Source organism: Tachypleus tridentatus, chromosome 12 (assembly GCF_004210375.1).
Source record: "Tachypleus tridentatus isolate NWPU-2018 chromosome 12, ASM421037v1, whole genome shotgun sequence".
Lineage (NCBI taxonomy): Eukaryota > Metazoa > Arthropoda > Merostomata > Xiphosura > Limulidae > Tachypleus > Tachypleus tridentatus.
In genome coordinates, this window is record NC_134836.1 from 78,197,892 (window position 1) to 78,222,275 (window position 24,384).

Consider the following 24,384-nt stretch of genomic DNA (forward strand, 5'->3'; position numbering starts at 1 on the left):
GGTGCCGCTGAGGTGCAATAATAAGATTAAAAATAACATTATATTATTTTTTGTTGTTTGTACTTGTAAACTGTAATATTCAGTTTAACTGAAATATTTACTTTAACTACAATACTTGATTTAACTGGAATACCGAATTTAACTAGAATATTTCATTTAATTATAATGTTCAGTTTAACTGATATTTAACTGAGAATAACACAAGAACATAAATAATCATTAAATATGATATATTAAACAAGCTAAGCCTTAATCACTAGATGATTTCAAAAAAATTTTATTCCTAGGTCTCTTCATTTTTAGAATCAGTTTTTCTTATTTAGAAAATTTTCATCCTTAAGTTTTAATTTATGATTGGCCAAGAACAGTGACTCAGAAATTTGCTACAACCTAATCGATTGAAGTTTTTTTTTTCTCAGAAACTTCCATCTTTGAAAATGTTTGCTTTATGAAACTACTCGTCCAATTAGATTTTATTTCAGTAATTAACTTCCACTTAAAGTCGTGTGTATATTCCTCGTAAAACTTATTGCTATTTTAAATGTTTTTATGTTAACACGTTACAAATTTCCATTAATTATTCTTTTACAAGCTACTTATTTGGTTTGTTTCGAATTTCGCGCAAAGCTATACGAGGACTATCTGTGCTGACCGGTCCCTAATTTAGCAGTGTAAGAATAAAGGGAAGGCAGCAAGTCATCACAACCCATCGCCAACTCTTGGGCTACTCTTTTATCAACGAATAGTGGGATTGACCGACACATTTTAACGCCCCCACGAATGAAAAGGCGAGCATGTTTGGTGCGACGGAAATTTGTATAATTAGCTTTTGGTTTATGGTTGCCTTTTTCAACTATCATTTGGGCTATCAGTAACTTTTAAAACAACTTCTAGATGGTCCTAATTCCTGACACTCTATTTCGACTATAAACAAAGTCGTTGTTAATACTGACCACACCTTCTTCCTCAATCTTAGCTTGTTTGAAGTCTCATTCTTTTTGTTAGCATTGTCTCATTTGCTTACTCGAAGTTGAGGTCTGGAAAGTTCTGTATTTGGTTTTAATAATTCTTCATTTCTAGGAAAAGCCTAATAATTTCCTTAAATAACAACTGCTTGTTTTTCCTTCATAGTATTTTGAGAGTTGGTCAGGTTTTGGCTTAATGTTCGCACAATTTGTTACACCAAATCATTAACTCTATTTTCAATTGCATGTAGGCCTTACACGATTAGCTCTATATCGAAAACACGCCCATGCTCCTTTGTCTGTCTTTGGACTGTGTGATCACACCATATCACAAAGATAAGACTCAGATTCGTTAGTACTAACATAATACCTTTCCTTCAGCTAATTAATAATTCATTTTAAATATTCTTGCATTGGAACTCATAGATAGAGTCAACGATATTCTTAAACTGAATGGCGTACTGGGTGTAAGTTTGGTCATCAGGGCTAACGTATAGTGAATGGTAATTTCATTTGCCATCTGAAAATGAAAGATGGTGGAATCCAATTTTTAAGTTTTGTGGTCCTGTAGAAAGAGTATTAGATATTTACCTATTTATCTTTTGTCCAGATGCTCAGCTAGTTGGTTCAACTCTACCACAAAGAGAAATGGCTGTTTTCTTCTGACTTGAATCCCCAAAAGCTTATGTATTACAGTAAAAAGCGTCAGAACAAAGATTCGCTCCTAACCTTAAGTAAAGTATATGGATGCCTTATACTTTGATATAAATATTTTGTTCAGCTTTGTTTCAATGTCGATCTGCCATGGCCAGGTAGGCACTCAACTTGTAATCTCAGGGCCACGGGTTCAAATCGCCATCACACAAACATGTTCACCCTTTCAACTATGGAGGCGTTATAACGTGACGGTCAATACAACTATTTTATTATAAAAGAGTAGCCGAAGAGTTTGGGGTGAGTGGTGATGACTAGCTGCCTTCGCTCTAGTCTTACACTGCTAAACTAGGGAGAGCTAGCGCAGATAGCCCTCGTGTAGCTTTGCGCGAAACTTTAAAACAAATAAAAGAAACAAACTTCAATGTTCCATTTTCTTGAGTGTAGCATCTTTCATGCTTCTATTTACTTTTTAAAACAGTATTCAAAAAAAAATTAAAGGTATCTATTTCACTCAAATCATCGCTATTATATCAACAACGTTTTTCAGCACTTTCAACACTGCACTGTTATAATTGTTCAAACAGCACTTTCAATGAACACTGAATTGTTGTAATTGTTCACACAACACTTTCAATACTGCACTGTTATAATTGTTCAAACAGCACTTTCAATGAACACTGAATTGTTGTAATTGTTCACACAACACTTTCAACACTGTACTTTTTAGTTGTTAACACTGTACTTTTTAATTGTTAACACTGTACTTTTTAATTGTTTACACAGCACTTACAATACTGTACTTTTTAATTGTTAACACAGCACTTTCAACACTGTACTTTTTTAATTGTTCACACAGCACTTTCAACACTGTACTTTTTTAATTGTTCACACAGCACTTTCTTGTGTTGTAAGTTCAGTCTCAGATTAACATCATACACTTTAACAGAATCTTTCACATAATGTCTTCAACATTTTCTTGACACTGATGTCCAACTGTTGGAAGATTTTAGATATGAATCACGATTAGAATGTTGTTGATAGTAGCAATTGAAAGTGCTTTTCGTAGTCTTTGGGTTTTGTTTTGTTTTTACGCTGACATCTGGCTAAAGAGTATCATGTATACCAAATAAGCAGGTTCTGGACATGTCTTTCATAGAACAAAACGAACATAGATAGCTAAGGGGAAACAAGAGTACAAATAACAATTTTTATTTATACGACAAAGTAAGTTATGACCGATGACTGGCTACAATTTTATTTTTGAAGGATGACTGGCTGCTCTGACAGAAAGATTTTCAGTTTTCTTATAGCAAAGCCACATTGAGCTATCTGTTGAGCCCACCGAGGGGAACCGAGTCCCTGATTTTAGCGTTGTAAGTCCGTAGGCTTACCTTTGTACTAGCGGGGGGCACACAAAAGGAAAGGACAGAAATGGCGAAATAAAAAATCAATTAGCCATCCGTTGGTTACGTCAGGTCAAAATACTAATATGATATCCCACAAGCTTAAGCCAGTCATTATACGAAATAAATATAATCAACGGACATAAAATAAACTCACATGAACTTTTTAAACTCTCTCTACTACCCCTTAGAATGAATATGACTCCATTCCATGAGGGTAAGACACAAACACACGGCCAAGTAAGCATAAGTCTACGGAATAATTGCGATATCACATAACCTTTATCTAAGGTTAAGTGGGGTTACTTAAAGATTATGACATTCCAAGAATATCTCAAACAACAAGATAGACATCTGAGGAATAATCTACAAAAAATTTACCTAATTAAGTCTCACTAAAGACATACACTTCATTGAATATTAACGAGTAAAACATGATATTTCACGTCATCACATCTTGTCTATGTTCTGTTTCTACGACATGATGTCTTCACACAGTTTACCTGAATCCCACTAAGACCACTATGGTTTAGTCTGAACATGATAGAAAGTAATCGTGATGATATTTTTATTGAAAAAACAAACCCTTCTTCAACTACAATTGTAAAGAATCAAAATTCGCATATCTTTATAGACTTTGGTTTGGCTATCATTAGAAGACAGCTACTAACTGCTTTCAACCAGTATTTTATGTGTATTTCACTTTCTTATTTGTTGCGTTTTAATCTCCAACTAACTTCTTATTGGTTCTTCAGTCTTGGAGACCAGATCTTCTGAGTTTCCATTTCGATACTCACGTGGGAGAATAAAACAACCGCCTTTAAAAAAGTATAACAAGGTGGAGCGACTCATGGCTTTCACACGTGGAATTTTGAAAAAAAAACATGGTACTTTCCAGTATTTGATCAATGTTGTTTTTTTTCTATTCTCTGTTTTATTTGTGTAATGTTTTTCTGGAGTCTGAATAATATATCCAATTATTCTTAATTTGTTATCAGAAGAGTCTTAAAGAGGAATTGTGAAACTGAAATCCTTATAAAGATTAATTGGTCTGAACAAATTACTGTTCATTTTAATCACGAATTCTTCCGGATAAGTTATTCTTTCGCCTTAATCACGTCTACATTGCTTCATCTTATTTATCATTACCTGACTTCATTAATAATCGTTCGTTTACGAACTAAATCCACGAGCCTCCTGTTATTGTGGGAGTGGCTTACCTGTTTGTTCCTCCAAACATGGTATGCCACACTATAATTTCGTAACACTTTAACACTCGCATATTTTGTATTTTGTTGCGATGTGACAAACAATTAAATTATAGTAAGGAATCGCTTGTTTTAAACCCGCGATTCAACAACACGAGATGATTGTTACTTCTATCAAGAACTGAAGCAAGTTATAATGAGAACCGAGAAATCGACGTAAATGAAATACGTCAATGTATTAGGACTACAAAGATAGTGCAAAAATAACTTGTGAAGTGAACCTAACAGGCGAACAACATCTGAAATTTCAGACGACCATGTGGCAGAAGCTGAATGCGAGAACTTGAAAGTGTCAGTTGTTTTGGGAGGCCCGGCATGGCCAGATGGGTTAAGACGTGCGACTCGTAATCTGAGGGTCGCGGGTTCGAATCCCCCTCGCACCAAACATGCTCGTCATTTCAGCTGTGGGGGCGTTACAATTAACGATCAATCCCACTATTCGTTGGTAAAAAAGTAGATCAAGAGTTGGCAGTGGGTGGTGATGACAAGCTGCCTTCACTCTAGTCTTACACTGTTAAACTAGGGACGGCTAGCGCAGATAGCCCTCGAGTAGCTTTGCGCGAAATTCTAAAAAAACAAACAGACAAATACTTGTTTTGGGGAAGAAGAGGGAAGGGAGTAAACTTCCCAACCGATTTTTCCCTAAATTTCATACAAATGAAAGAAATATAGCGTCCGAAAATTCCACTTCCATTTGTTAGCTTTACTGCAAAGCTAAAAAATGAACTATCTCTGCGTTTTGTTCACCTCATGAAATCGAAATTCCTCATCGTTAACCCCACTCGAGGGACTCCTAAAAAATGTGGAATAAATTCTAGAACAAAAACTGAACAGAATAAAGCAAATTTACTTTGTAGGGGATTTGTTGGAAGTTATAGAAAGAATGCAATGAAATAAACGTTTTGATTTTTCCACGAAATAACCGCGGTAAATCTATAATTATAAAAAAAAAAAACATGTGGAGAACTATTACTGATTACGTAATAAGGACAGCTGGTTTTGTCTGCAGTGCCGTGAAATTAAAGGCTTTTGTTACAATAATACGAGTGATTTTTAAATGTGTATTCACCTTCTGGTACAGCTCATTGCACAAAAAATCTGGTTTTTATACACGCGGTGGACAGAACAGATAGTCGTGGTGAAGTAATTCGTGATGACTAAAAGCCCACTTGAAGTAAAAATATATCTCAGGACAGCTCGTATAGGTATCAACACTTTTACTAATAAAGCAGAGAACAACGTTTCGTCCTCCTTAGGTCATCTTCAACTTAAATAAGAGGTTAACCATAAAAGTAAATCTTCAGATTAAATAAGGAGTAAACTAAAGAAGTTAATCTTCAGGTTAACTTGAAGATGACCTAAGAAGGTCAAAACGTTGTTTTCGGCTTTATTTGTAAAAGTGTTGATACCCATACCAGCTGTCCTGAGATACACATTAGAACGGATTAGCTCTGTGTAGCTTTGTATCTAACAGTAAGCAATAAAAATGTAAGTACATACATGTGTGAGGAAAGATGGAACTAAAGAATTTTCTCTAAATAAATTTTATTTGAAGAATTAGAAAATCGATGTTTTAAAAATATAGTACTGTGTAAACTATTTAGTTGATTGGAGAAGAAATATTCGCTGAAACAACTAATATATGTGTAAATTACCAAAAGAAAGGAAATTGTTCTTCCGTTTGGATAGAATTATTATTACTGTTACTACCATTTTAGGAAATTATTTTACTGTTAACAATACACCTTAATGCTAGACAGATCCACTACTTATCTCAACAACGATTCTGAACCCATTGGCTAAGAGTTTGTTTGTTTTTGGAATTTCGCGCAAAGCTACTCGAGAACTATCTCGCTAGCCGTCCCTAATTTAGCAGTGTAAGACGAAAGGGAAGGCAGCTAGTCATCACCATCCACCGCCAACTCTTGGGCGACTCTTTTACCAACGAATAGTGAGATTGACCGTACCGTTATAACGCCCCCACGGCTGAAAGAGCGAGCATGTTTGGTGCAATGGGAATTCGAACCCTCTACCCTCATATTACGAGTCGAACTCCTTAAACCATGTGGCTATGCTGAACCTTTGACTAAGAGAGTCACGTGTACAGTACTTCTCATCAAGCTGACTTCTCGTTACAGTTAGGCTAGAAGTATTCAAATTGTTATTGTAATCACAACTGTTTCTGCCATACTCCCATCTCCTTCAGTCACTCCTATAGTTTTTGTATCACACACATTTGATCCATATCTTTCTGTAAAACCTGTGGCTTGTGTATCAAACATATTTAATTAGAGATATGACTTATGTATCACACATTTAATTAGAGATATGACGAGTATGGTACCTGAATGTTAGCTCAAGGCCTCAATGGATAGCCCCCTCTAAAACGAGTGAAGTAGGGTGTTCTTTCACAGAAAATAAGATACACCCACGAAGGCGGGGCTTGAATTTTGTAAAGTTATCAAGTGGGCTTCAGTTTGATGGCGTAACAATGATGTTTGATGATGTCACAATATATGTTGACACAGAAAAGTAACTCAACTATAGAAGAATGACATGTACAGTTTAGGACTATATAATCAATAGAATTGCTAAGATTGTGATAATCTATCTTTAAATTTACGTACGTTCTTTTACATTTCACAACAGGGACGTTTTAATAAAAATTCTAACAACAGCAACCTTTTAAGAATAATTTATTACAACGGAAATGGCGCTCCAGTTCCCTCTCCCTTAACTCAAGCCCCGCAAGAAAGGTTTACAATCTACACAGGAAATCATTCATAAAAGTAACTAAGCCTTCCTCTCTTTTGGAAATGAAAATATAACATTAGTAGTCTGAGTGGCATTGACCCATCCACAGTGGTCTGACGTCGGTTCCTAAGGCAGGCATAAACAGGTCTCCAAGAGGGTGCTGTAACAGCCATCCCACTATTTTTCCCCATGAATCTTCGAAAATCTGTTTGAAGTTATAGCTTAAATACAAATCCAAGATTTGTTTCAGTGAAATCAATGTAGCTCTTCAAACCTCACCTATATCCTAATATATTGATGACCACAAAAGTGAACCACTATATACTGCGATCGTCTTATTATCTAACCCTAACCTACCTTCATCACCAGTCCCTCTGTCTTTAAAGATCGGACTAGAGTTTATTCTCTAAACAGAAACACGAGAAAATTCAAAAACCCAACAAACAAACTTAAATCAATTTTGTGGCTATCGATCGAATAGCAATCGTTATTATAGTTATTAGTCTATACGATCATCTAAATTTGGTTATTAATTAAACACTAATTTCATTGTTATTTTTAAGCAATGAGCATTCATTAGATTTTATTCTACGTTCTACCTGCTAAACTACTGACGTTTTTAGTGACGCCCTAAGGAGGTCATTATGTTAGGATTTTAAATCTCGGCACCAGAAACAAGCTACCATAACAATAGAATCCCATTACTGGCTCTACAACAATTGTTTTATATTACATTTTATATACTTATACGTTTGGTTCCTTATCAGACAAAAGAATTCTACGTCCGACGATAAATTTCCCTTTAAGTAAGCAGTATTTTAAAATTTCCATTTAAAATAATTTATACATCGAAACACGTAGACCTGAAATTATTGACTTCTTCACTGATATCGGTGTCAGAACGTTTAGTAAGTTCAAGAGCACGTAATGAAAAATAATTAATTAAAGTAAACTTTCAAGTAAGATAAATACTTATTGTATTTGATAGCACAACAGTTATTAAACCAGCTTGGGAGTACCACAAATCTTGAAGATTACTTGTGGCTATCCACGAAGGGTAGGGTCATGTTATCATATTGTCCAAAATTCCTAAGATAAGGTATGGCCTTCACTGAGATATATATAAGCAACTTTGCATTTATTAAATAAAGTTTACTAATGAAGTATGTTTGTTTGTTTTTGAACTTCGCGCAAAACTATGCGAGGACTAACTTTGCTAGCCGTCCCTAATTTAGCAGTGTAAGACTAGAGGGAAGGCTAGTCATCACCACCCATCGCCAATTCTTGGGCTACTCTTTTACCAACGAATAGTAGGAATGACCGTCACATTATAACCCCTCCAAGCCTGAAAGGGCGAGCATGTTTGGTGTGACGGGGCTTCAAACCCGCGACCCTGCTGAGCCAATGAAGTGTGAAAAATGAGTTGTTGTTTGTTTGTTTGTTTTTTACAAAAAACAAAACCTCATATTCATGTATAAAATAATTACTTTTCTATTAATTACTATCGGTGAACTCAGCAGATAGCCCGATGTGGCTTTGCTATAAGAAAATACACACACACACATATTAATTACTACCAAATTACACTGTCTTGTTTGTTTAGCAAAGCCACAATGGACTTTCTGCTGCATCCTCCGCGGTGAATCGAAACCTAGATTTTATTGTAGCGAATCCTTTGCTTAATGCTATACGACGGGAGGACCACGCAATTTTGTCCTTGAACTGACATTTTGACTTAAAATAAGTAGTTAGAAATATAAAGCAATGGGAATTTGATAATCAAAACAATCTATTCCTAAATAACAATTATAACAAACAGTAAAGGTACCATTAGTTGCGATTCTTCATCGGATGTACCAAACAGTTAAGGTGCATGGATTTTGAATCCGGGGATTTACAGTTTGCAACCTTTTGTCACAAAAATGCTATCAGTGCATTGGAGCTTTAAGTGCGCTATAAGATTGAAAGAAACACTGTACTGTTCGAGCTGACAAGAGTACCTAGTACAACAGTCAGCAGTGGGTGCTGTTGACCAGTTGCTGTGCCGCTTATCATAGACTTATGGCTAGCGATAACCGCTAAAAACACAGAAAAGAAACTCAGTTTAAAGACAACAACTGGCGATTAAGTTATATATCATATACTTGTTATAGAACCAAAAGAACAGTTGCCATTAATTAATTATATATTGACTATTTGATTGAGCTCCATGTGCAGTGCCGAAGGCCTCAGGCTTAACTTTTAACATCTATCATTAATAGATGTCGCTTCTTCTAACCGTTGGGAAAAAAGAAAAATAAATATATAAGTGCTATCACATATTCTACAAAATAATCTAAGATCAGTCTTCATGGCCTCTAACAGCCAAGGAGGAAATGTCAGACATAGTTGATGTTCTGTTAAAGGCTTGTGGCGCCAAGAATCCCGACCTTTAAACGGCAAGAAAGCTTATTAGCATTCAACAAGTAATTATAAATAGAGCCCTAATATGTAATTACATAGCTGTGTGTATAATTACAAATACATAAGCTTTCACGCATAAGCATATATCTGAACATAGTGAAGAATATACATAATTTAAAAGAACCAGTGTTTTGTTTCAGACGGTCTTGTGGTAAGACGTGGAATTCGGGTATATACATAATAAAAACATAACTAGATTTTGTTCTAAGAAATAGATCTATGTAGGTTTACTTGTAGGTTTGACATGACGATGTTTACACTTGTTACGGTTACATCGAAAGAGCAAATTAAGGAATGTCAAGAAAACAACATATTTCTTTTTCTCAAGTATGTATGTATTCAAAATAATAGGCTGAAAATTATGGAAAAAATGACAAAAAATGGTAAATAGCATGTTGGAAAAGAGAAATAAAGGCGTTTTGAGGAAATGTAAAACAAAAGAACTATAACAAAATACTCAGAATACATTAACTCACACTGCATGGCCGGGTGGTTAGGACACTCGACTATTAATCTGAGAGGCTCGGGTTCGAATCTCCGTTGTATTAAACATGTTTGTCCTTTCAACCGTGGGGGTCGCGATAATGTTACAATCAATTTCACTAATCGTTGGTAAAACAGTAACCTGCATTAGGGACGGTTATCGCAAACAACCCTCTTGTGTCTTTGAACGAAGTGGCCCGGCATGGCCAAGCGTGTTAAGGCGTTCGACTCGTAATCCGAGGGTCGCGGGATGGAATCCCGGTCGCACCAAACATACTGGCCCTGTCAGCCGTGGGGGCGTTATAATGTGACGGTTAATCCCACTATTCGTTGGTAAAAGAGTAGCCCAAGAGTTGGCGGTGGGTAGTGATGACTAGTTGCCTTCCCTCTAGTCTTACACTGCTAAATTAGGGACGGCTGGCGCAGATAGCCCTCGATTAGCTTTGCGCGAAATTCAAAACAAACAAACAAACTTTGCGCAAAATATGATAAATAAACATCGAATAACGAGAGTGTTAAAATATAGTTTTGGGATTGTTATAAATTCCCCATTTACAGAATCAGTCGTCAGAGGAGCTATATTGCTTCTGGAAGATCTCGAAATTAGCTAAGTGTTTGAAATTTTCTTATAAAGAACGATAATCCTTAAATTACAAATATATAAGTAGGTGTTTAAGCTGAAAAATGAACAAATATATATAAAAGTTAAATCTGTCCAAATTTTGAACGACATTTGTCCTGAATTTTCAAAGGCTTCAATTAATTTTTGTACACGCCATATTGTGGTTTATATATCCATATATGTATATGTATATCTATATAATTCTTGTTTGCTGGTATATAGCTTCGATCATTTTATAATAAAAAAGTTACAACTTTGCTTCTTTCGGAGCTTACGATTTTGTTTGTTTGTCTGTTTAAAATTAAGTACAAAGTTACCCAATGGGCTATCGGTGCTCTGCCCACCATGGGTATTGAAACCCGGATATTAGCTTTGTAAGTCCGCAGACACAACGTTGTGCCAATAAGGGGTCAACAGTCGTTTATTCTTGATTAGGCATTGTATACCCACACTCAAAAATGATGATCTACAATTACTAAATAATTAAGTTTTGTGTGTGTTTTACTTACAGTAAAGCCACATAGGGCTATCTGCCGATTACACCAAGGGGAATCGATCCACTGAGTTTAACATTGTAAATCTCTAGAGTTACCGCTGTACCAACGAGGGAGAAATTTGTTTTTGATGAAAATGTCGAATTTCCTATTAACAGTTCACAAACAATATAAAATTATTTAATACTAAGAATGAAAAATTTTAACAACAAAATATTAAAAATTCGGAAAGTTTTCTCATGTTACAATTTTGTATGTTTCAGCGCAATAAGAGCGTTAATAGAAGCCTAAATACAAATATCTACTTCAAATAAGTTTAGTCTATCCACAGAAATAACGTAAAATACGACTATACATTTGTACGAGGACTGAATTATTAATGTTTTGAAAAAGACAAAGATTTTAATGAAGGAAATGTTAAATAGACTTGTAAGATTAATTCAAATATAGCACTACACCACACACATGCAAGAGAAACTGGTACGTAAACATTATAAAAGTACATCGACTTTAAAAACTCGATGCCTTCCTTCTAATCTTACACTGCTAAATTAGGGACGGCGAGCACAGATAGCCCTCGAGTAGCTTTGTGCGAAATTCAAAAAACAAACAAACAGATGTGACATTTAAAAACAAGCCAAGCTTATAGTAAAAAACAAGCCATTTTATGACTAATTCGGAAAATACATTGGATCATGTTTTATGTCAAAAATATCGCTATTCCTTCGAATAATTTATTTAATTAATTAATATTAAATTAATTAAATATCGTTATTTTTAACGTAATTTCAGAATAACTACGTTAATTAGGACGGCTCTCAAAAAGAAATGTTTTACACTTTTTTTTAGGCATATCGATTGTATTAATTCTTCACTAAAATGTAAAGATAATTAATTAACCTTTCTATTAAAATTGAATTTGAAGACCAAACATTTATGATCAGTATACTAAGATGTGAGTTTAAAGTAGCTTTATAAAGATTATTTTTGGTATTAAATGTTATAAAATTATTTTAAATACTTTTAAAGGAAACGGAGAGGAATATAATATTTCAATATTATATTAAAATTAGTTGTATTAAAATTTCATCTCATGTTTTTGAATTTCGCGCAAAGATACTCAAGGGCTGTTTGCGCTAGCCGTCCCTAATTTAGCAGTGTAAGACTAGAGGGAAGGCAGCTAGTCACCACCCACCCACTACCAATTCTGAAGTTACTCTTTTACCAACGAATAGTGGGTTTGACCGTCACATTATAACGCCCTCACGATTAAAAGAGGCGAGTATGTTTGGCGCGACTGGGATGTGAACCCGCGATCCTCTGATTACGACACACGCCTTAACCCACCTGGCCACGCCGGGCCGATTTTTTGTTACTCTGAACTAAATGTTAGAAACGAATACTCTGCTGGGCAAAATCTTAAGGCCAATGAACATAAAGAAAAAATATGTATTTTGCGTTGTTAGACTCAACCACTTATTTGAGAAGAGATTCGAAAGATGAAAATAAGAAAGGAAGAATAAATATAAAAAACTCTTTTAGCATTTAATATGAAATATGAAAAGTTTAAGACCATACCAAAAAGAAGACCTAAACAGGGTAGGAAATGCCCAACAAGAGGTCTCAGTAGTGAGTTGCACGGCCGTCGTTGCGAATATCTTCCAACATTCGCTTTGGCATGGTCGATATAAGCGTTTGCAGAAGGCTGGCTGAAATGTTATTTCAAGTGGTGAAGATGACTTCACAAAGATCATGCACTGTTTGGAATTGACGTCCATTTCTATAGACTTCCCTTGCCATCCACCCCCAAACATTTTCAGTTGGGTTCAGTTCGGGCAAACACGCTGGATGGTCCAAAAGAATCACGTTATTCGCCATGAAGAAGTCCTTTGTCCTGCAGACATCGTGGTTTGCAGCGTTGTCCTGCTGAAAGGTCCAGTCATTTCCACACAAGCGAGGGCATTCATTCAATAAGGATGCTCTCTCCAACATACCAATGTAGCCAGCTGCTGTTTGACGCCCCTGCATAACCTGAAGCTAAATTGTTCCATGGAAGGAGAAAGCACCCAGATCATGATGGAACCTCCTCCACTGTGTCGTGTAGAAAATGCCTCCGGTGGGATATCCTTATCGTGCCAGTAACGTTGGAAGCCATCTGGACCATTCAGGTTAATTTTTTTTCTCATCAGAGAACAAAACCTTCGTCCACTTTTCTACGTCTTATGTTTGGTGCTTCTCAACAAAGTTTAACCGAACTGTTTTGTGGTGTGGAAGGAGGCGTGGCCTTTGAAGACGTTTACGGTTTTTAAACCCTTTCTCTCGTAGATGCTGTCTTATTTTTCTTGAGCTGCATTCTGCGTTCGTAAGGGCCTTAACCTTTTCGACGATCGGCAGGTGTCTTGCCGGACAACCCGTCGAATCCTCCTGCTCAATGCCCGCGAAATTTTTTGGGGTCGACCACTTGAAATTCTCGTTCCGTGTCTCTCAGGGTCTTTTAAGAAATTTGCAACAGCAGTTTTACTACACTCAATCTTGCCAGCGATGGCACGTTGAGAGAGACCTTGCTTTTGCAGCTCGACAATTCTGTCACGTTCAAACTCTGTCAACTTTTTAGCTTTTGCCATGTTTTTACCCAATGTAACACAGGAGATGTCAGTGGCAGATGTTGACAACGTTAATGCTGGAACTTAAATGACTAAATTTCGTTACGTGTTTACTGATTAACGCTTTGTTTCAGTATGGTCTTAAACTTTTGACCAGCTAGTAGTTAGGCTAATTTCATAATGTTCACATTTTCCCTATTAAATGCTAAAATCTTTTTTTTTATTTTCCCTTCTATTATAGTCATCTTTCGAAGCTCTACTCAAATAAGTAGTCGTGTCTAACAACGCAAAATGCATATTTTTTTTATGTTTATTGGCCTTGAGACTTTGGCCAGCAGTGTACATAATTAGTTAAAATTTGGGCGTTTGAAAGCAATAGTTGAAAAGAACTTTTAATTTTAATAATTTCGCTTTAACAACAGATTGCCATCTATTGCTGAAAATTGGAACAAAATTGCACACTATTTAATATAAATTTACACACTGTGAAATTTCTGATGGGATTTTAGGACACTAATAGATAAGTATATTACTTTTATTTTGTTATTTATTTTGTTGTTTATAAAGAAAAGTAATACAGAGAAATGTGTAAGCACATTTAACAAAACAACAACTGAGAAACAGATTTTAGACAAACTGTCTGTTCACAAAAACTTATATATTTTATATTCTTGTTCTTACGTATAAACAAGTTTCACAGTGACTGTCTGTGCTGTGTCAACCAGTGTTATCGAATCCTACTTCAAATGCTCTTTAAGTCCTCAAGGTTTTCACCGAGCTACCAAGGGGAAAAAAATCTAGAGGTCGTTAAAAATATTATTAATGTACTGCAATATATAATTTTGTTTCGCTGATTAATTCAGGCTCCGCTGATAGTGTTATAAAAAATGTCTTCCAAGACAACGTGTTATTGTCAAGTGATAAGTGTGTCCGAACTCTGATTCCGAGAGTTCACGGTTTGGGACCCACCCTAACAAAAAGCTCTCTACGTTTCAATGTCATAGGTGCATTTATTCCATTATTCAATAAGATAAGGAGTAACCAAAGAATTGACCACAGGTGCTGGTAAGTAGCTAACTTGTCTCTAGTTTATTAGCTCATGACTATAAACAGCTATGCTGAATAGCTTTTATGTAGTTTTGAGGGAACTTTACCAACAAACAAATACATCAGACCAGTTTATTTCGGTGTTCTATCACAAACAAGACGTATTAAAATTATGTTAAATATCAACCTTACTTTCTTATTGTACAGATATTATATAAAATAATACTGATATACGTTATGCTAAATGTCGATCACATGACAAGTTAGACTGTGGTGTGAAGTAATTTTAGCGCATAATTTGATATAAACTTGAAATATATTCTGTGTGTCAATCAGTAGACAGTAAAATGACGCCACATAAGAGACACGGCAATTTGTACCATTGTGACATCAGTTAAACTTGCACATGCCATGAATCACGAAAAGATGTTTGTTTTGAGTTTTGCGCAAAGCTACACGAGGGTGACATGCGCTAGCCATTCCTAATTTAGGAGTGTAAGACTAGCTGGGAGGCAGTTAGTCATCACCACCCACTGCCAACTCTAGGCCTACTCTTTTCCCAACAAATAGTGGGATTAACCGCATAAACATAACACCCCCACGGCTGGAAAGGCAAGCATGTTTGGTATAATGGTGATTTGAACCGGCACCTCTCAGGTTACGAGTTGAGCGTTCTAACCACCTAGTCACATGAGAAGACACTCGATACGTTATAACACAGCATGACATATGTACTTCAAAAGCAGGAAATAAAATATTTGTGAGTCTTAATTCTAGTTTTATTTACTCTTGAAGTAAACACGTTTGGAGTTCCTAAGGAATTACATCTATTACTATGAACTTCGATGCTAGGGAAGTGTTCCGTGGTAGAACCTAACAGATATTCAAATATTTATTTTATCTATGTCTTTAGGTGGTGTTTCTCATTGTATAGACTTGGAATTAACCATATTTAGCTTTCAAACTTTATTTAATTATTAAGATTCGTTATTGCATTAGAATAATATGTTCGGAAAGTAAAAGACACGAAGTTTACGTTATATATATTGAAAGGATAAATTATTTCAACTAAGCGCCATCTATTGACCATTTTTGTACTAAACATTTATGCCAAGAAATTAATTCGTGAAATATAAACTACCTTTACGATATTATTTTTGTAAGAAAAATGAACAAATATTCTCACTTCGATTGTTACAGAAAAAGGCTCGGCATGGCCAAGCGCGTTAAGGCGTGTGACTCGTAATCCCTCGCGGGTTCGCATCCCCTTCGCGCCAAACATGCTCGCCCTCCCAGCCGTGGGGGCGTTATAGTGTGACGGTCAATCCCACTATTCGTTGGTAAAAGAGTAGCTCAAGAGTTGGCGGTGGATGGTGATGACTAGCTGCCTTTTCTCTAGTCTTACACTGCTAAATTAGGGACGGCTAGCACAGTTAGCCCTTGAGTAGCTCTGTGCGAAATTCAAAAACAAACAAACAAACAAACTGTTACAGAAAAGTAGAGATAATTAGGCAGTAGCAGTTAATCAGTAGGATTCTAGGTTTCTTTTAGCATATAGTCCAAGAATAAATATTTAGGATAGTCCAGTAGCCAATCCAGTGTGCGGTATATATAAAGCGACCCCAGTTAGTAATTTCAAGTTAGGTAAATATGTGCAGCAGTCTTGCAGAAATCGTGTATCACGCTAAAGTCAGTTCTTTTAGTTGTATTAATATAATCGTGTGACATTAAAATTAATTAATTGAGTAGGCTTAAAATAATTATATAATACAACCCTGCAATAATTGTGAAGCTCTCGCAATTTGACTATTTCAACTCTTTAGTAAAAGAATTCTGTTATGTAGCCCTGTATTAATCGTGAACTCCAAAACAAAACCTATTTAATAGTCTTGAACTAACAAACTGCAGAGAAGCTTTGTGTAGTTATCTCTTGTCACTCATCAAGTAAGGTTATTGCATTCCATTATCGACTGTATAAAGTCTTTTTGTTACCGAAAATGTTCTATTATGTTATTTCATTCCGTCAATGTGCTGGAAGTATTTCACATTTGTATGTGCGTAGACAAAGCAGAAGAAAAAAAAAACACGAAAATATATCAAACTAATTTTTACTATTTCACTAATGAATAACATATGCACATACAGCACATGACTTATAATGTGCATAATATATAAGTATATTTCGATCTGGTTACGATATTCGGTTGATTCTTTTGTGAAAAACTAAGTAGTTTTGAAGAAATTCTTAAGAGATTACATTGACAAGTACAATTAAGCCTAATTCATCTACACTAAGCCTAGTCCATACGCACATATGAACACCACGGGACATATTAGTCAAAAGATACATGCATTTTAAGTGGTTGGTGTGATGTTTTACAAGTTATTCAATTTTATTCAACGTTATTTGAAAAGATGGTAACTTATGACTTATATTCAAGGGATTTCAACTTTATTCACTCTGCAGCGAAAAGAAAAATTCGTAAATACAAGAGTGTTTCATAATGAGACGGATTAAAAATAATCTTAACTTTCTTATAAGGTACTAATTATAAACGTGCGAAGAGTAAAGTTTGTTTGCGAACCACGAATTTTAGCGATGTAAGTCTTTGAATTTACGACTGTCACACTGGGAGACTCGAATAATAAACGCTTTATTGATTGAAAGGTAAACAAATCTAACACTGTTATTAGTTTATTTAAAAGTATTTAGTAATATTGCTTTTCATTTGTTTCTGTGTGTATTTTTTAGCAAAATGCTACACAATAGACTGTTTGTTTCGTGTGTTCTGCGAGGATCGAACCCAGAATTTTAGCATTACAAGCTCTTTAGATAATCGTTACAATTTAATAATAGGAATTCAGGTGTTAAAAGTTTAGGTAATGGGTGCGGAAATCTCACCCCTCTGCTGACATATATTCGTATTTTTTACAACTGAGTATGATATCGTTGGTTATTTAAGTAAAAACTGCGGTATGATAATTTCTATTTCTTAAATTGATGGAAACTATTTTTGCTTTTCTGATTACACAGGGATCTGTGACCCATACGTTTAGCCCATTGTTTGTGAAATGTTGTTCAGGTGAAAAGAATAATAATTTCAAAACGACCTTCATCAGTCTTTCAAAACTACCAGAAAACTTATATCCTTTTCCATCACTGATACTTAATCGATGTCGTTTTGCATATGCATAGATGGCGCTTGCTTAGCGTAGTTGTTTGTAGTTTCCTCTTATTTTCTTTCATATTTTCATGCTTGTAGCACTTTTACTTTTAGCCAATTCTGCTTCACTGAAAAATTTGGTTTGGCTTATTTTGAATTCGCGCAAAGTTACACGTCCCTAATTTAGCAGTATAAGACTAGAGGGAAGGCAGCTAGTCATCACCACCCACCGCCAACTCTTGGGCTATTCTTTTACCAACGAATAGTGGAATTTAACGCAACATTATAACGTCCACACGGCTGAAAAGGCGAGCATGTTTGGTGTGACAGAGATTCGAACCCACCACCCTCATATTACGAGTCGAGTGCCTTAACTACCTGTCCATGCCGGGCTTCACTGAAAAGACTTGACGGTTAGAGCGAGTCGCTCTCGAGAGTTTTGCGGGAAATTAACAAAGAAACAAATTATACTGAAAATCCTTACTTTATAACAAAGAAAATCAATTTTATCCAGTTTTGTTTTTTATTTAGAAGGCTAATAGACTTATAACAGCCACTTACAGGCATAAAACTTACAAAACTGAAATAATACTAATTCTGAATGGTTACATTAAAACTAAGAAATGTATGTTTGTTTGTTTTGGAATTTCGCACAAAACTACTCGAGAGCTATCTCTGCTAGCCGTCCCTAATTTAGCAATGTAAGACTAGAGGGAAGGCAGCTAGTCATCACCACCCACCGCCAACTCTTGGGCTACTCTTTTACCAACGAATAGTGGGATTGACCGTCACATTATACACCCCCACGGCTGAGAGGGCGAGCATATTTAGCGCGACGCGGGCACGAACCCGCGACCTTCGGATTACGAGTCGCACGCCTTACGCGCTTGGCCATGCCAGGCCCTAAGAAATGTAGAAAATAAAGCATACATGTAACGTATTTTATATTTTTCCCTTTTTTTGAAACAACTCTGTCAAGAAATGGCTCATATTTTACCTTGCAACCACATACTGTTGTTTTTTAATCGAGTCTAGTCTTAGATTTTTTTAGATGTATTTTTTCAACATATTCCACCACTAGATAATAACTTCGGCAATTCGCTTCACAACAACTTCTGGATGAATTTATTAAATCTATAATGTAAGGGATTTGCTGTTGTGCATTTATTTTAGTGCCAACGCTTGTTTCTGAAAATTTTTCTTTTTTTCATATGTGACATATATTCTTGACGTATTTGTATTGCGCAAGTCCCGCCTGTTCTCGAAGCTTTCAGAAAAAAATTTTGAAAGTAAAAATCAACACCATTTATTTTCAAAAAATGCGCTAAATCATTGTTGAAAGTTCTAGAAACTCGCGTTATTGGTATATAAAAATCTAGGCGCTGAGAGACAAATATATTATTATCATTATTATTAATGGTCAGCTACTATCAGTGTGCTACAAGCCTAGATAGCTATAATTGCGATTAACGCCTATTACTCGGAAAACTACAAAATTTGACCAGGAACGTTTCTAGCTTTCGAACACTACCAACCGGTCAACTTCAGTGAATTACCTTGGATGTTGTTGTCTCTACGAGAACATTAAATATCTTTCTCGGTAAGAAGTGAATTTGTAACTAGTGTGAGACCTTCCTAACTAGCTAGCTTAAGCAAGGTGTGAAAGTATCAACCTAGAATGAATTTGCTCGTTATAGACCTGGACTATTGAAGAATATCCAGTTCTTGACCACATAGAAGACTCAGTATAATATGTAAGTTTGTAAAACTATTGTATAAACCATCATGTAATAACTATTAGTAGTAAACGTTATTATAAAGTGTATTGTTTTATGTTTGTATATTAAAATGTATTAGTGTTAAAAAAGGAAATTGTGTGTATCAGTTTTGTTGGCAAATAACATAAATTTTATACATATTAACATTTAATTAGCTACTAAATTAAAATTCCAGTTATTACAAAAAGTAACTCGTTACCATATGTAACATAATGAATTGAAGACTCGTCTAAAATAAATTATAATAGGTAAGAGTAAAAACAGATTTATTGAACCTGAGGATGAAAACAGTTGGCCCATTTCTAAAACGATGCTTGCGGTTTAATAATGTCTTACACCCCCTTCCTAGGTGGATAAGATAGTTGACCCATTTCTAATAGGGCTCTTATTTTTCAGTAACGTTCCATTCCTTCCGATATTGATGAAAACATAAAACCAGTTGGTTTATTTCCCATAACATACTTGTTGCTTAATAACGTATTATACCCCACCCCTTCTTCAACCTGGAGTTACAAAACCACAGAACTTGATTAACATCGTATCTGCAGAATCTAGTTTCACACGAAGAAGACTGTCTTTGCAGATCTCGTTAGACAGCGGACTGACAAGATTTGCAAGAAGTAACGAGGATCTTGCAGACGTTCTCGGTACTCTTCACGACGTGTCAGTGCTTTTCGTGACGTGGAGTTTTCAGTGCTCTTCATGACGTCCAGTTGTCAGTACACTTCATGACGTGTAGACATGGAAGATGAGCATAAGTCGAAGATGAATTTGTTGACAAAACTTAACTTTTCTGAACCAGCTAGCTTTGCTATATTTTTAATGAGAAAAATTACTATACTCTATATGTAACAACAGCGACACCCGTAGATAAGTTTTTGTAGGTATCATTCGGATATCCGTTATCTCAAATGGAAATAAAACACTAATATGTGATAGGTGTACAAGAAATCTTAAGGTTTTACATGAAATGTGGTAGAACTATGAAATATGTATACAGTTAGGAGTAAGGGGCATTTCCTAACTCCTCGAAGGAATTAATGTTTAGTAACTTTATGACCATCACAATGATTACACAAATATCAAAAGTAATATTCAGCATATTGTACCACAGTAGAGAAAACTATGGCCCTCTATCGTTGATTGTTGTAGGTGTTATGAATATTGAGAGTATAATTACGTTCAAAATGAAGAGTTAAGGAGGCTTAACAAGATACCGTATAATTAAAGTGGTCCAGATTTTATCAACAATGCTCACAGTGAGGATCTTATTACTGGACTCATAATATTAAATGGATGTAACTTAAAGCACGACTAAAATCTTAAACAAATAGAAATTTCCTAAAATATACAAACCAAGATGGACTTATTATAGTGAGAATCATTAAATATTGGGACAAAATCCTAAATAAAATGTAGAAAAAATATACAAGATTAAAATAAGTTTCTACAACACTCCAACAGGTGGGTATATTGGTACTAAGAAGTGTCTAGAGATGCTACTTACCTTGGTCTTGTCACTGACGATTTTCAAGAAACCGATGTTAAGCCGATGACTGATGTTGTGTAAATTCCATCGTACGACTTTCTTTAGCATTATGAAGTTTATGAAATGAGTATTCTATTTGGTGCCGACAACTTTGATTGTAAATAGCTTCCTATTTAAATCATATTCATAAAGTGGAAACGTTTCAGGCAAACTGCTATTTGGAACATCCTCCCGGGCTTGGGAATCGGGCATTCCCCTAATAACGCCCCTGTGAATGATGGGCTTACTTGACTAAAGGGCTGCCAAGAGATTAGGTTAACTTACCGTCCGGACAAAGTAATTTTAGACGTGGAAATGTAGGCCTACTATACAATTATATATTTGATTTTTTTTCCAATTCCTGTGTCATTTCACAAAAGTTTATTCACTTTTTGTTAATTTTGTTATTGTTCATAATTATTAGAATAATATTGTTACAATGGTAAAACAAGTTTTGCTCTGTATTATTTTTGGATTATGATGTAATGATGATGTCACTGTAACGCTCCACGTTATATGTTGTCATGGTGCCAGCTTCAGATGTGTTGTTTAGCTCGATAAAAAGACACACATATTGTACAGGTTTTTAAATGTTATCATTTCGATTTTTATAAAAAAAACATTGCCTTAGTGTTTTATGAGGTTGGTATTTTTTATACACGTGTCTTAATAACATTAAGTTAAATAACAGCGACATAGTGGAAGGTGTCTATGTAAATTTCTGAAACGATTTTTATCATAGCAATGAGCGAGTACATACAAATATTCGAGCGTTACGTAGTTCCTGGATACGTCACATTTGTTTGGTTTGTTTTGAATTTCGCGCAAAGCCACTCAAGGGCTATCTGCACTAGCCGTTTCTAATTTAGCAGTGTAAGACTAGAGGGAATGTAGCTAGTCATCACCACCCACCGCCAACTCTTGGGCTACTCTTTTACCAATAAATTGACCATCGCATTATAGCGTCCCCTATCAGCCTCGAGCATGTTTAGTGTGACAGAGATTCGAACCCGCACCCGTCGGATTAAGAGTCGATTGCGTTAACCACCTGGCCATGCCGGTTAATACATCACATTGAGCTTTATATGCTGTTAACTTTATTAACCTTGATTACATTTTTTATATATGTGTTTTAAGTGGAAAATTTAAGTGTATTTACAAAAAATATAATTCACAACTTCGGCGTTTTTATTATTCACGTCTAATTAAAATTTGATAATCACATATTTTTTGTTTTCCAATGTTTTATTAGATTAGAATTAGATATAACTATCTTAAAGAGAGAAAGAAGAAAATGCAGTTTTAAGTTTAAAATATTTCCAACAGCGTCATCTGAGATTTAATTTAAAACGGTAGGGGGCAATTTGTTTTTACGAAAACCTCTCAACACACACCTACTAGTATAATACTTCCCAAACGTTTTCATTTAGGCCCGGCATGGCTAGGTCAGTTCAGGCGTTCTACTCGTAATCTTAGGGTCGCGGGTTCGAATCCCCGTCACACCCAACATGATCGCCCTGTCAACCGTGGAAGCGTTATAATATTACGGTCAATCCCACTATTCTTTGGTCAAAGAGTAGTTCAAGAGTTGGCGGTGGGCGGTAATGACTAGCTACCTTCCCTCTGATAAATTAGGGACGGCTAGCGGAAATAGCTCTCGTGTAACTTTGCGCGAAATTGAAAACCAACAATCGTTACGAAACGTAGTCGATGGATCAATACTTTCCAAGTTCATCAGTAATCTTCAGTCGTTCAAACTGTATGTTCCTACCGTCGATTCCTTTATGTTGTCCACGATAAGACTCCCAACACAATGAAATAAAAGTGGATGAAGTACATCGGCTACCTTACACTAAATATTATTCTTAGATTATTAAAGCTGCTTCTCAAAAAAAATCTTAAATTTATAACTAAGACTCATAAAGTTCGGTCGGTATTAACGGATATTATTCCAGCATCAGAAATAAATGAGTAATTTAAAAAACAAACAGCGCAAGGGTCCGGACCATTCGTGTTTTGTTTTGAAGGTTTCTATTGACATAAAAGTACATTCTTTGCTTCAGAATCACATTTAGGTGATCTTTCGTCATTATTGCAGAACTGGTGTTATTGGAGCTATGAGACAAGTTCGTAAAAAAATTAAAAAGTGATGAAACGCTCTCGGAGTTAAAAGCATCTTTCATGAGTTGAGAAACTGTTTTCACAAGGAATTGTCAATTATTTGCCTGGTTGAGAAACGTACCTTGAAGCTCCATTTCATACAATGCGTTTCGAAATTATTTTACTTTAATCGAAATAAAAATGTTTCTTTGTTTTTTTTAATTTCGCGCAAAGCTACACGAGGGTTATCTACGCTAACCGCCTCTAATTTAGCAGCGTAAAACTAGAGGGAAGGCGGCTAGTCATAACCACCCACCGCCAACTCTTGGGCTACTCTTTTACCAACGAATAATAGGATTGATTGTAACATTATAGCGCCCCCACGGCTGAAAGGACGAGCAGGTTTGGTGTGACGGAGATTCGAACCCGCGGTCCTCGGATTACGAGTCGAGTGCCTCATCTACCTGGTTATGCCGAGCCGTAAATAGATTAGAAACGCCACTTTTACACACTTCAAATTTTGAATCCAAAGTGGATAAATTAAAAGAAAACCTGTTGGACAGAGACTTGTGGAAAACAAGAAAATAGATTATATACATATATATACATATGTAACATAACCATTTAAAAGCTTTCGTTGAGAAAGACCGTGCGCAGGGATTGCAATTTGTCCGCTGTTGGTAAAGGGTGTGATAAGTTGAATACATAAATATTACACACACATATATATGTATATATATACACAAACCACATCATAACACAAGCAGTATTACTCCACCAAAATAAAAGAGTCCACATGTATGGAGTTAATGGAGTTCCGGCCTTTGCTTGCCCACCTCTTCTGTGCTCCCATGCAGTTGAGAGCTGTAAAAACAGATATCCACAGTGTAGGTGATTTTTATGACAAATATTAGGCCTATTAGTTTCTAACGCTTCACCTGTTTCCAGCATTTAATCGAGACTCCTTATTTAAAGAGTTCAAAGAATATCTACACTTTAAAGTTTGTCGGAAAATCGAAAATGTATCAGTGTTATTTTTTGTACAGCATAGAAAC

General features: G+C 35.6%; 1 protein-coding gene across 5 annotated transcripts in view; it reads right to left on the minus strand.

Annotated features, from left to right (window-relative positions):
* The window catches only part of LOC143233698 (extracellular sulfatase Sulf-1-like), a 112,908-nt gene extending 91,393 nt beyond the window's left edge, over positions 1-21,515 (minus strand). For 2 of the 5 annotated variants that reach the window (XM_076470211.1, XM_076470212.1), the window contains exon 1: positions 21,209-21,514. The gene's annotated coding sequence lies outside the window, so the exon portion shown is untranslated. Of the gene's footprint in view, positions 1-21,208 lie in introns of all 5 variants that reach the window. The other 3 variants (XM_076470222.1, XM_076470223.1, XM_076470219.1) reach the window with 3 other exon arrangements.
* Between the last annotated feature and the right edge of the window lie 2,869 nt (positions 21,516-24,384).